This window comes from Belonocnema kinseyi, chromosome 2 (assembly GCF_010883055.1).
Source record: "Belonocnema kinseyi isolate 2016_QV_RU_SX_M_011 chromosome 2, B_treatae_v1, whole genome shotgun sequence".
NCBI classification, from domain to species: Eukaryota; Metazoa; Arthropoda; class Insecta; order Hymenoptera; family Cynipidae; genus Belonocnema; species Belonocnema kinseyi.
In genome coordinates, this window is record NC_046658.1 from 137,007,862 (window position 1) to 137,018,096 (window position 10,235).

The following is a 10,235-nucleotide window of genomic DNA, read 5'->3' on the forward strand; positions in this document are numbered from 1 at the left end:
TAAAAAATATAAATTCAACAATGTCTTCATAAACCTACAAGGGCCCTCCCACTCCTCGAAAAATATTTTATATCCCGTTCTTCCATGCGGCGGCTCAATTACCATTAAAAAAATTAGGAAAATATATCCAACGAATCGATAGCAAGTAAAAAGTGACCAAATTCATGCAGAAAAATATGATGAACGATAACTTTGGTAAAACTTCGAATTTAACCAAACCGCTCGACCATCGAAAAACAGGTGGCTCACTTGGTAGATTTCGACCCTATTATTACGTAGAATATTTAAATCTTAAAAGAAATGATCTAAAAATTTCGAAAATGGTCTAACATTCTATAATTTCGTTAAAAAAGCACAAAGGTTAAAGGCCTAAAAAAATCGAGGTTTGATGGAATCCGAGAAAGTCATTTTTCACATATAACCAATACCTTCTCATAGGGTTGAGAATATAAAAATTGTTATTTAAAATTTTCTTGCAACTTGTGTTGTTTTTCCAAAAATTATTTTATTTTTTAGTTTTAATCTTAGTTTTTTCTATTGAAAGAAAATTCACTTATCCTTTCTAAAAATTACGAATAAAGAATTTGTATATCCTTTGTGGTTGAACAACTTTGGTCACTCAATTTTTTTCGTGCCTTGCGTCGTTTTTTTCGAAAATTTAATTTTTTTATTTTAAATGTGATTTTTCACAATTAAAACAAAAAATACGCATCATATCAAAAAATTATTCAGAATAAATTTGTAGCTCTTTTTTTGGAAGAGAAACTTTTGTCAATTTATTTTTTTGATAGACTGTGTGCTGTTAAAATTTGAATTTTCTATTTATCAAAAAAATTTAAGAAGTTGTCATAATAATCTTGCAGGGCATTCATAAAGAAACATTTTTCTTCTCTTGCCTTATTTCATATCGTGAATAATTTGGCCTACAATTTTTATTTTTTAAGTTTGTCAGTGCCATAACTATGGTAATATTTTTTTAAACAAAAAATTCATGAGGAGAAATTGTTTGTCTTTTTGAGAACTACAAATAACTATGAAGGTAATTTTTGAATCTTGAAAAAAAATGATCTCAAAAATGTTGTTACCGTGTTTACAGACAAAAACGACAGCAACGACGACAGACAGACACTGACGTAAAAAATATTTTTTCTGATTCAGGGGGCCTCAAAACGTCCACATTGGATGGAATCCGCGAAAGTCATTTTTCACATAAAACCAACCTTCTAATTACAATAAGAATGTAAAAATTAAATGTTGTACATAAAAAGAAAGGCAGATAAAGCAATTATCTTAAAAAAGGGATCTTTTAAGGTACAAAAAAGCCTTTAATAGTATTATCAGTTTTTTATAAGAAATAATTGTATTTCTGTAATTCTTTTGAGTGGTTGCTTTGAACAATTATAAAAATCCTTGAAGGTTTTGGAAATGTTCAGAATCAACAAATATACCAAAAAAATGAAAATGTAAACAGCATTCTGATAAGAAACTTCAAATTCATATCTACATCTCTAACTGATGTTAGACACTAAATAGAAATATTTACTCTTAGTTTTCTATAAAGAATACCCTGATGAGGAAATCAAAAATGGTTTTGAAACATGTTTGTCCCTAAATACTGTAAAAAAGACTGAGAAAGAAAAAGGAATAAGGAAATAAAGCCCAAATTTCAACTGTACATCTTAAAAGTTGGTATTTATTGTAATGAATTAACAATAAAATTATTAAAAGGTGACGCCAAATATAAAATATTTAAGGTTTCAATCAAATAATAATTTCTAACTTTAGTTTGCAAATTCTAAATGTTAAACATATTTGTATTCACGATATAAAGGAACTAAAAGGTCCCCCACGCTGACTTCCGGCCATGACTCTGCTTTATATTTTGCAAAAAGTATTATTTTGGAGTTTGGTATAGTTATAAAAATACAGTCGTCATAAGCATCATCATTGTGTGGGGTAGGAGCTGTCCATGTCTTGAAATTTTGAGCTACAAACTTTTCGTCTGTGGCTAACTGTATAAAAGCTATTACTGGTTGTGTTGTAGTAACAAATCCAGGGTTTACGTGGAGTTTGATGAGTGTTTTCTTTACTATCCAAATATTGTTACGCAGTTTCCTATCCATAAAAACGCCATAATAGTGAAAATTTTCACGTTTTTTATTGTGGTCAAGTGCTAGCCAGATAACACGTCCAGGTTTTTGAAAACTGGTCCATGCGAGTTTGTCTCCAAAAATAGAACCATCCTGCATTTCGATCAGAAGAAAGTAGTTATCCATAATTGGAAAGTGGTCTTTCCCTATTAAAAAAAACATAAATGAAGTTATTGGAACTTAGTAGACGCATCATAAACATTTAACAATTTCAAGCAATCATTGACTCATTTGAGAATCATTTGGATTGGCTAAAACAGGCCTTTCGTGAAAGGTGATTCCAAGTGCTGCTTCAAAAATGGGAAGCAGTTCAGAGAATTTGTAAATTTTAAAACAATGATAATAAATTATTTCATTCAATCAGAATAAAAAATTTCGTAGACAAATTGATTATCAGAAGTGAATTGAGCGCCCCCATTAACAGAATGGGAAATAACTCGGTGAAGTTGAGGGGAGGTTGGCCCCTGGCATCTAAAAATCGAAATTAAAAAATTTGATTTTTAAAGACTTTATTTTTATAGGAAATCAGCGCATCTTGTATCGTTTTCGAGGTGAGCATTATATAATATTTTTTTCTTTAGTCGATTTGCAATTAATTTTTGGTCTCTCGCTCGTCGTCACATCTACAGTTTTTGGAATTTTTTGATGAAATTTGAAGTCAATATTTTTTAAAGTATCCTCAGAAACATGATATGAGCGAAAAGTTCATATCATATTTTATAACAAAATGAAAAATTGTTTTCTAGGCCCTTGCGAATTCAATTTCTTATGATCCTCGATCGCTTCGTTTATCGAGCGAAGTTGAAGTAAATATAAACTTCCCATAAATAAGTTGTTCAGAAAGCTGTAAGGAAGTTTTCTGTAAAAACACTTTATTAAAAAAGTAAATACGAAAAAAACTACGAATGAAAAACTTGGAGCGCGCGAACTAAACTCTTTTAGGCAACATGTATACAGGCGGATTCAAATGTAGCTACTGCGAGTGGTTCCCTCCGTCTAATACTCTAATAGACATGGATTGTTACGAGTCGCGCGCTTAAAGTTTTACATACGCAATTATTTACTTATTCAGTTTTTAAAAAAAAGTTTTAACAAAAAACATCCTTATAGTTTTCTGAATAACTTCTTTACAGGAAGTTTATATTTGCTCCAACTTCGCTTGATAAACGAAGGGATCGAAAATTATAAGAAATTGAATTCGCAATGGCCCAGAAAACAATTTTTTATTTTGTTATTAATAATGATATAAACCCTACGCTTATATCATTACTCTAATGATGCTTTAGAAATTACTGTCTCCAAGTTTCATTTAAAAATTTAAAAATCTGTAGATGTCACGACGATTGAGAGACCAACAATTAATTACAAATCGACTTCAGAAAAAAACGTCATTATTATGGTTATCTTGAAAACTATGATAGATAAAACTTTTTTGCTAGAGGAAAAAGATGAGCATTCTAATTTACTATAAGAACTGTCATGGCTCATTTTTTAATTTTTGTTCATTTTTTTGTTTATTTAATAACAAAATGAACAAAAAAATTATTTGAAGTAAGCCGGTTTAAATAAATTCTTTGATTTAATAAAAAATACCTAGAAAACTAAAATCAACTATCCCAAAAATATGTCCAATAGCAATGCAAATGTTTTAAAAAAATTTGAATTTTTTATAAACAAATAAATGAAGGAAAATGGTTTCATGGCGATTCCTCACTTCATTTGAACTAAATTTGAACAATTCATGGACCAAAAGAGTTTGTTATTTGAATGATTAAAAGTTAATAAGTAATTTGTTATTTTAATAGCAATTTTTATAAACAAATATACATATCAGGTATTTTTGATGGTATACATACAATTTTTTCTATGAAATGAATTATATATTACTTGAAAATAAAACCCCAGTATCATATTTGGTCACAAAATAGAAATCAATAATTGTTTAAACTACCTTAATCAACAAATGCCCTATTTGCCTATTTTTAGACGCACAAACTTTATTTTTCCGATGCAGTTAACTGTAAATAAATAACTTCTAAATTGTTGAGAACATTTTGATAACAATAAACAACTTATTATTGTAAACAATAATTAAAAAAATTTTTTTAATCATTTTATGTGTTTATAAATAAAATACCGTTTTTTCACGAAACTAACAGCCAGTTATTTAGAAATGACGTTTTGCTGTAAATCGATAATATTTTATAATTGTTTTGAAATCATTTCATGTTATAAATTACTTTTGAATCTTTACAACATTTTAAAGAATTCTTCTTAAAATTCGCAGCATTGTTTAATAGTGGTAGGACCAATTCAGTTAATTTCAAAAGTTATTTAGAAATTCTAAAAAATGTTCGGAAAGAATTTTAAATTAAAAATTTGTTTAATAACTTCTATATTTCTCAAGATTAAGAAATAAAAATTTAAAGCTTTTCCAGGGTGCTTAAACTATTTAAAACAAAAGTAATTTAACTACTAGTTTAAGAACTTTTACGTTTGAAAAAATTTTAATTTTTAATTTTTGTAGCCTAAAATAACTTATAATATAATTTAAAAAAATTTAAAGTTGAAAATGTTAAACACTCTGAATTTTGCAGTGGAAATTCTTTAAACTTAAAATTATTTAGTTGAAAAGTGTTAGTACCTTCCAGTTTATACGTGTAAATTATTGAGCATTTGAATGCAAAATTTTGGAATTAAAAAACTTTTAAACTTCAATTTTAGAAGTTTAAAATTTAAGAGTTTTACTTTAAATGCTTTAATTTGTTGTTTATTTTTTATTACTGGTACTTTTTACTGTTTAGAATAGAGTCACCCTGATTTTTGCGATAAAAATATTATTTTCAAAAATAATTCTAGCGACTTTTGCAAAAAAATAAATATTTTGAAACATATTTTGGAAAAGAGATATAGATTTCTACAAAAATATAATTTCGGAAAAATTAAAAACACAATCTTACATTTTTTGCTTTATTGTATGAGACGAGCATATTTATATTTGCCGAATAATTCAATATATTAAAAAAACTTTACCTTGAAATTGATCTTATATTAAAAATCACAAATATAGAGAATACATTTAGTTTGGATAAAAAAGGCAGTTTCACAAAGCAGATCAATAAATTCAAAAATAACAAAACTACAACACTTTGAAGATAGCCAAAAATTTTGAATTTGAAATTCTAAGACTTCCAGGAGTTCCAAGTAGAGGTCCAGAAAAATAAAATTTTATCAATAAAAATTAATAATCACAAAATTTGACAACAATCTTTTAAAATCTTAAAAATTTGTTTTTTGAATTTTGAAAATGCTCTAAATATTTTATTTATGATATAATTAAGCTGGTTCTTTTTAAAACATCGAAAATTATGTAAATACATTATTTATTGTGAGAAGCACATGACATGCAACAATTAAAACTTTGAAATGTTCATTACTAAAAATCGCTTAAAATGATTGCCGTAATTTATGAACCTTCAGAAATAAATTGAAAAAATAAAATTCGATTCTTTGTTTAAACCTTTTGGAGGAAAAACCTTAAATTGAAGGCCATTTAAAAAGACATTCTTACTTCGTTTTAATGAATAAAAATTAAATGTCACTCTTTATTATTCTTAACAAAAATACAACTTTTTTCCATGTAAGTAATTTTTACACTATTTTAGTTAGCATTAAACTATTATAAAGTCAGGTACTAATTGTTATAATATTTTAAACCACCGTACTTTATTATTTTAAATTGTTAACGATTTGAAAATGAAACGGTTGTAAGAAATTTGTTGTTTACTGTAGGGACTATTTTTGTAGAGAATTGTGAAAAATTGTCTCACAAGTAATAATTTTTTTGTAACATACGATAAATTCTCAGGAAACGTTTTGAAGGTGGGAAGCATCCGCATTTCAATCAATAATAAATCTATAATAATATGTCGAAATATAAAGAACTTGAGATGTAGAATGCCCGGAAAAATATTATTAATTTTTAAAAAATTTATAATTTTGTTGAGAATATTTTTTAATAAAAACCATATTTTTTGTTTATTTAGTAAAAAATGGCATTGAAAATAAAAAAAAATCAAATGTGCCTACGCAGTGTGTACATAAAAAAAATACTGTTGATATGCCCATTTAATTAAAATTTTTTAAAATAAATAGTGGTGGGACTAAATTTGAAGTAACTTTTTTTAGGGAATTGGAATTTATTTATTTCAGTAACATAATCGTGAGGAGATATCTCAATAAAATGTTACTTACACAACCCCCCTTTACGGTAGTCACAAACTGCTTGGGGCGGCAGTGGGGGCGGGGTTGGCGCCGGGGGCAGTAACGGACGATAATGACGACTTGTACTCAATGCCACACCCTGTAAACTTAATTCTGTAAGAAAAAAAGTAACGGATAATTTTTAATCTTCAATACACTAAGTCTATTATAATTATTATATTAAAATCCCGCAAAGTGCGATAAAACTGAATTTTTTCAATTATTAGGTTTTGATTTACGAAACTAAACACGTTGATTTTAAGAATATCATAAATGTGTCGCAAAAGTATACAATTGTTAGCTGGTGTGATAGTACTTACTAATAAAAATAAAAATAACGGCCAGGGTGCAGATCAAAGTAGGAATTCCCATTTTTTCCAAAATTTAGGAAAAAAAGATAACCGCAGACATTCTAGAACGAATTTAAATGAAAATTTAAACAGAATTGATAATGAATTTCTTGATACTTCATGTAGATATACTATTCGAATATTTCATCTTTCCCCTTTCTGAGCACAAATCGTAAGCAGATTTTTTGTCTGTCATCGTGACATACAAGTTTTGCATCAGCATCACACTATTTTTTCAGTTGGCATTATTTTTTTGGTATCCTATAAATGATTCATCAGAAGAAGAAAAGTAATCTAAAAAACAGGAGTTTCTAATGAAATTATATTTCTCGCAGGGATTTAAATCTCATTTTGACAAATATTTTTATTTCATTTCGATTTTTAAACTCAAGACATATTTCCTTGAATTTTTTTTAATCACATATTTTATTTGCATTTAAAATAGTTTATGAAATGAAGGAACGTAATTTACAATACAATATCTTTTTATTTGTATATCGTTACTTATTTTCCAATCCCACTTTCTGAAATTGTCTCAATTTTAGTTTATTATTACATAAAATCTCCATGTTTTAAGACTCAAAGATTAAACTAAGAACATAGAACAGGGGAATTTCGATTTAACCCTTAAAGGTATCCCCTCTCTGTGATAGCATAAAGTATGAGGGGGGTCGCTGAAGACTCCAGCAGAAATTTCTTTATTGCAATAAGGATTTTTAATATTCTTGGACGAAAATTTTTTTGGGTGTACTTTTTTATATCTTTTATAAGATACAACCAGATAATATACATATATATTTTTGATTTTAACATATGTAACAAAATTAAAAAATATTCTTTCAACATTTTTGTTTTAAGTTATTAACAATCAAAGTTCTTGTTCATTTTTTTCAAACATGGATTACTCGCGAACGTTTCATGGAAATTTAATAATTGAGTTGGGAAAATTTTTGTTACGAAATATACATTACGCTAAAAAATTTTCGGTAGCAAAAACATTTTTTTATTGTTTAAATGATCGTTTGTTTTAAACAATTGAAAATGAATAAAACTTTTTCGCCGGTAAAAGAATTATTTCACGTGCTAATAGATTCTACAATCTCTTTCGAAAATTTTGGTAAAAAAAAGTTTATACTTTGCAGTAGTTAAAAAATTATCGATTTTTTTGTGACCGCGCTTCAATCTCCAGCCCTAATCGAGCACTTTCGGACGCGATATATTTTAATATTTAACACAGTATTGTGCAATTTTTAACCAAGAAGATTATATTTTATACAAAAAAAAGTATTTTTTTTTAACAAATCGGATTAATCTTTTAACCTACTAGTTAAATTGTAAACCCAAAAAAAGATGCATTTTCTCTGTTAAAATTCATCTATGCCTGATTGAAAATTAAACCACCTTATTCTTTTTCCCGGGTAGAAATTATATCTTGGTTCTTAAGAGGCCCTGTCTAGATTTCCTATTTTCTATCAAGGCCCCAAAGTGGCAATTTATCGAGGGCGCAAGCGAAAGCGTCACGCTCAGCTAGCGAGGTCATCAGTAGGCAACCCAATGAGGGCCTATTAATAGGGTCTTTATAGAATCTAGACAGTCCCTCACACACTATTATTTGAAAGCATATGCTATTGTTTTTTATTTTCTTGATTCAAATTAAATATTATTAAAATATTTAAAAATTGATCATGCTTTAAATTCTGAAGTATGATGCCATGGTTGCAGTAGTATGAAAGTTTAACCAGCACATTGTCATAATCTATTACCAGAAATTTTTGATTCAAAGAAGGAAAATATTCATCCAATTGTAAAATACATTTTCTTTGCAAAAGTTTAATCTAAAGACTTTTATTGCCATTCGATTATTAACTATACACCGCACGTTATTCTAAAAATAAACTTATTGTTAAATTTGACTAGAGAAGACTTACTACTAATAACTAAAGACAAACGCAGTTTATTAAAATATCCGCAAGCGCCGAGAATCAAACCCACGCACCGCAAGCTTATAAATCGAGCGCCTAATCTCCATAGCTACGATGCCACGCTGAGTGCGGTATCATAAATGCTTGACCGAGTACTTGACGGCATTCATCCGATACTTTAGAAATGAGGAAAAAAGGTTTTTGAAGCTCGATTTGTTATATATGATTTTTAAACGTACTTACGTGAATTCAAATTAAATCGATCTGTAAGAAAAACTCTTTTCAAATTTTTAAGACACCAAATGTTTTTAATTTTGTCAGAAAAAAATGAAATTTGTCAAAGTTTGCATCTCGGTAATTTTGTTGATTTGTTCTTTTTTAAATTTAAGTATAATTAAGCATCAGAACATTAATGTACTTTTTTGCACTCACAGCTGTATTACCCGTTTTACCTGTAGAGGGCTTTACAAGGTCCCCACAATAAAATATTTAATTGACAAAAGTTATTTCCTGAATATGTCTTTATGATTAAAATTTTTTATCTAGTTTAATTAAAAAATATAGTGCTAAAAAGTGAGTATATAAATAACGTAAGACAAGTAGCATACGACAATAACATGTCGAGGGCCAGCAGAGGGAAAGCCTAGATTATTCCAGCTAGGAAATCTGGCTGCGGCCTCGTCAGAACCAATATTTAGTTTAGGCATAAAGAGGCAATTTCTACCCGGGTTTAGTAGAAAATTAATCTTCTTGGTTGAAAATTTATCTCTTTGATCAAAAATTAACTATACTTGGTAGAAAGTTGAACCGCTTGATTAAGAATGCATTATTTCAAATAAAATTTATCATTTCAGTTTAAAATCCGTTTCACATTGTACTTAATATGATACCCATAATAATTTTATTCAAAATAATTTATTACCCAATTGTTTCCCCATTTCTTGGCTTGAATCCGATCCACTTTATTTAACATAAGATTTTGGTTAAATGATAATTTATTCTTTTAATTAAAAATTAATCTATTTTGTTGAAAAGTGAACTGTTTTGATTAGAGATGGGACGAGCAGTAGCATACCTACTGCTTACTGCCCTCCGGCCTCCTGCAGACTCCGGCGAAGCAGTACCTACTGCCCGCAGAAGGTTCGCAAGACCTAGTGCAAACTCCGGCCGAAACTTTTCTGCCCGCCGAAGTTGCAGTAGCTCACTACCGCAATTTGCCGAATTTCTGCTGCAAACTCTGGCAGCACTCCGGCAGATCTTTTTACTACTTCCTCCGGCCATAAGAATGGAAACACATGTGCGCTCTAGGGCCCAAGCCTTCAAACTTTCTTTACCAAGATGTATCTGTAGTATATCTATATATATTGCATTCATATTCTCGGTACCCTTGGATTTTTGATTTTTAGGATTTCTTAAGTTTCTCAATTTTCTTCTAATTCTCTTTGGATTAAGACGCTTAAACAAATAGCAATATCAGGATTGGGAATCTTAGGTTTCATTTAAATGAATTTCATAATAATTTTGTAATATTGAACATTATTTAACTTCTC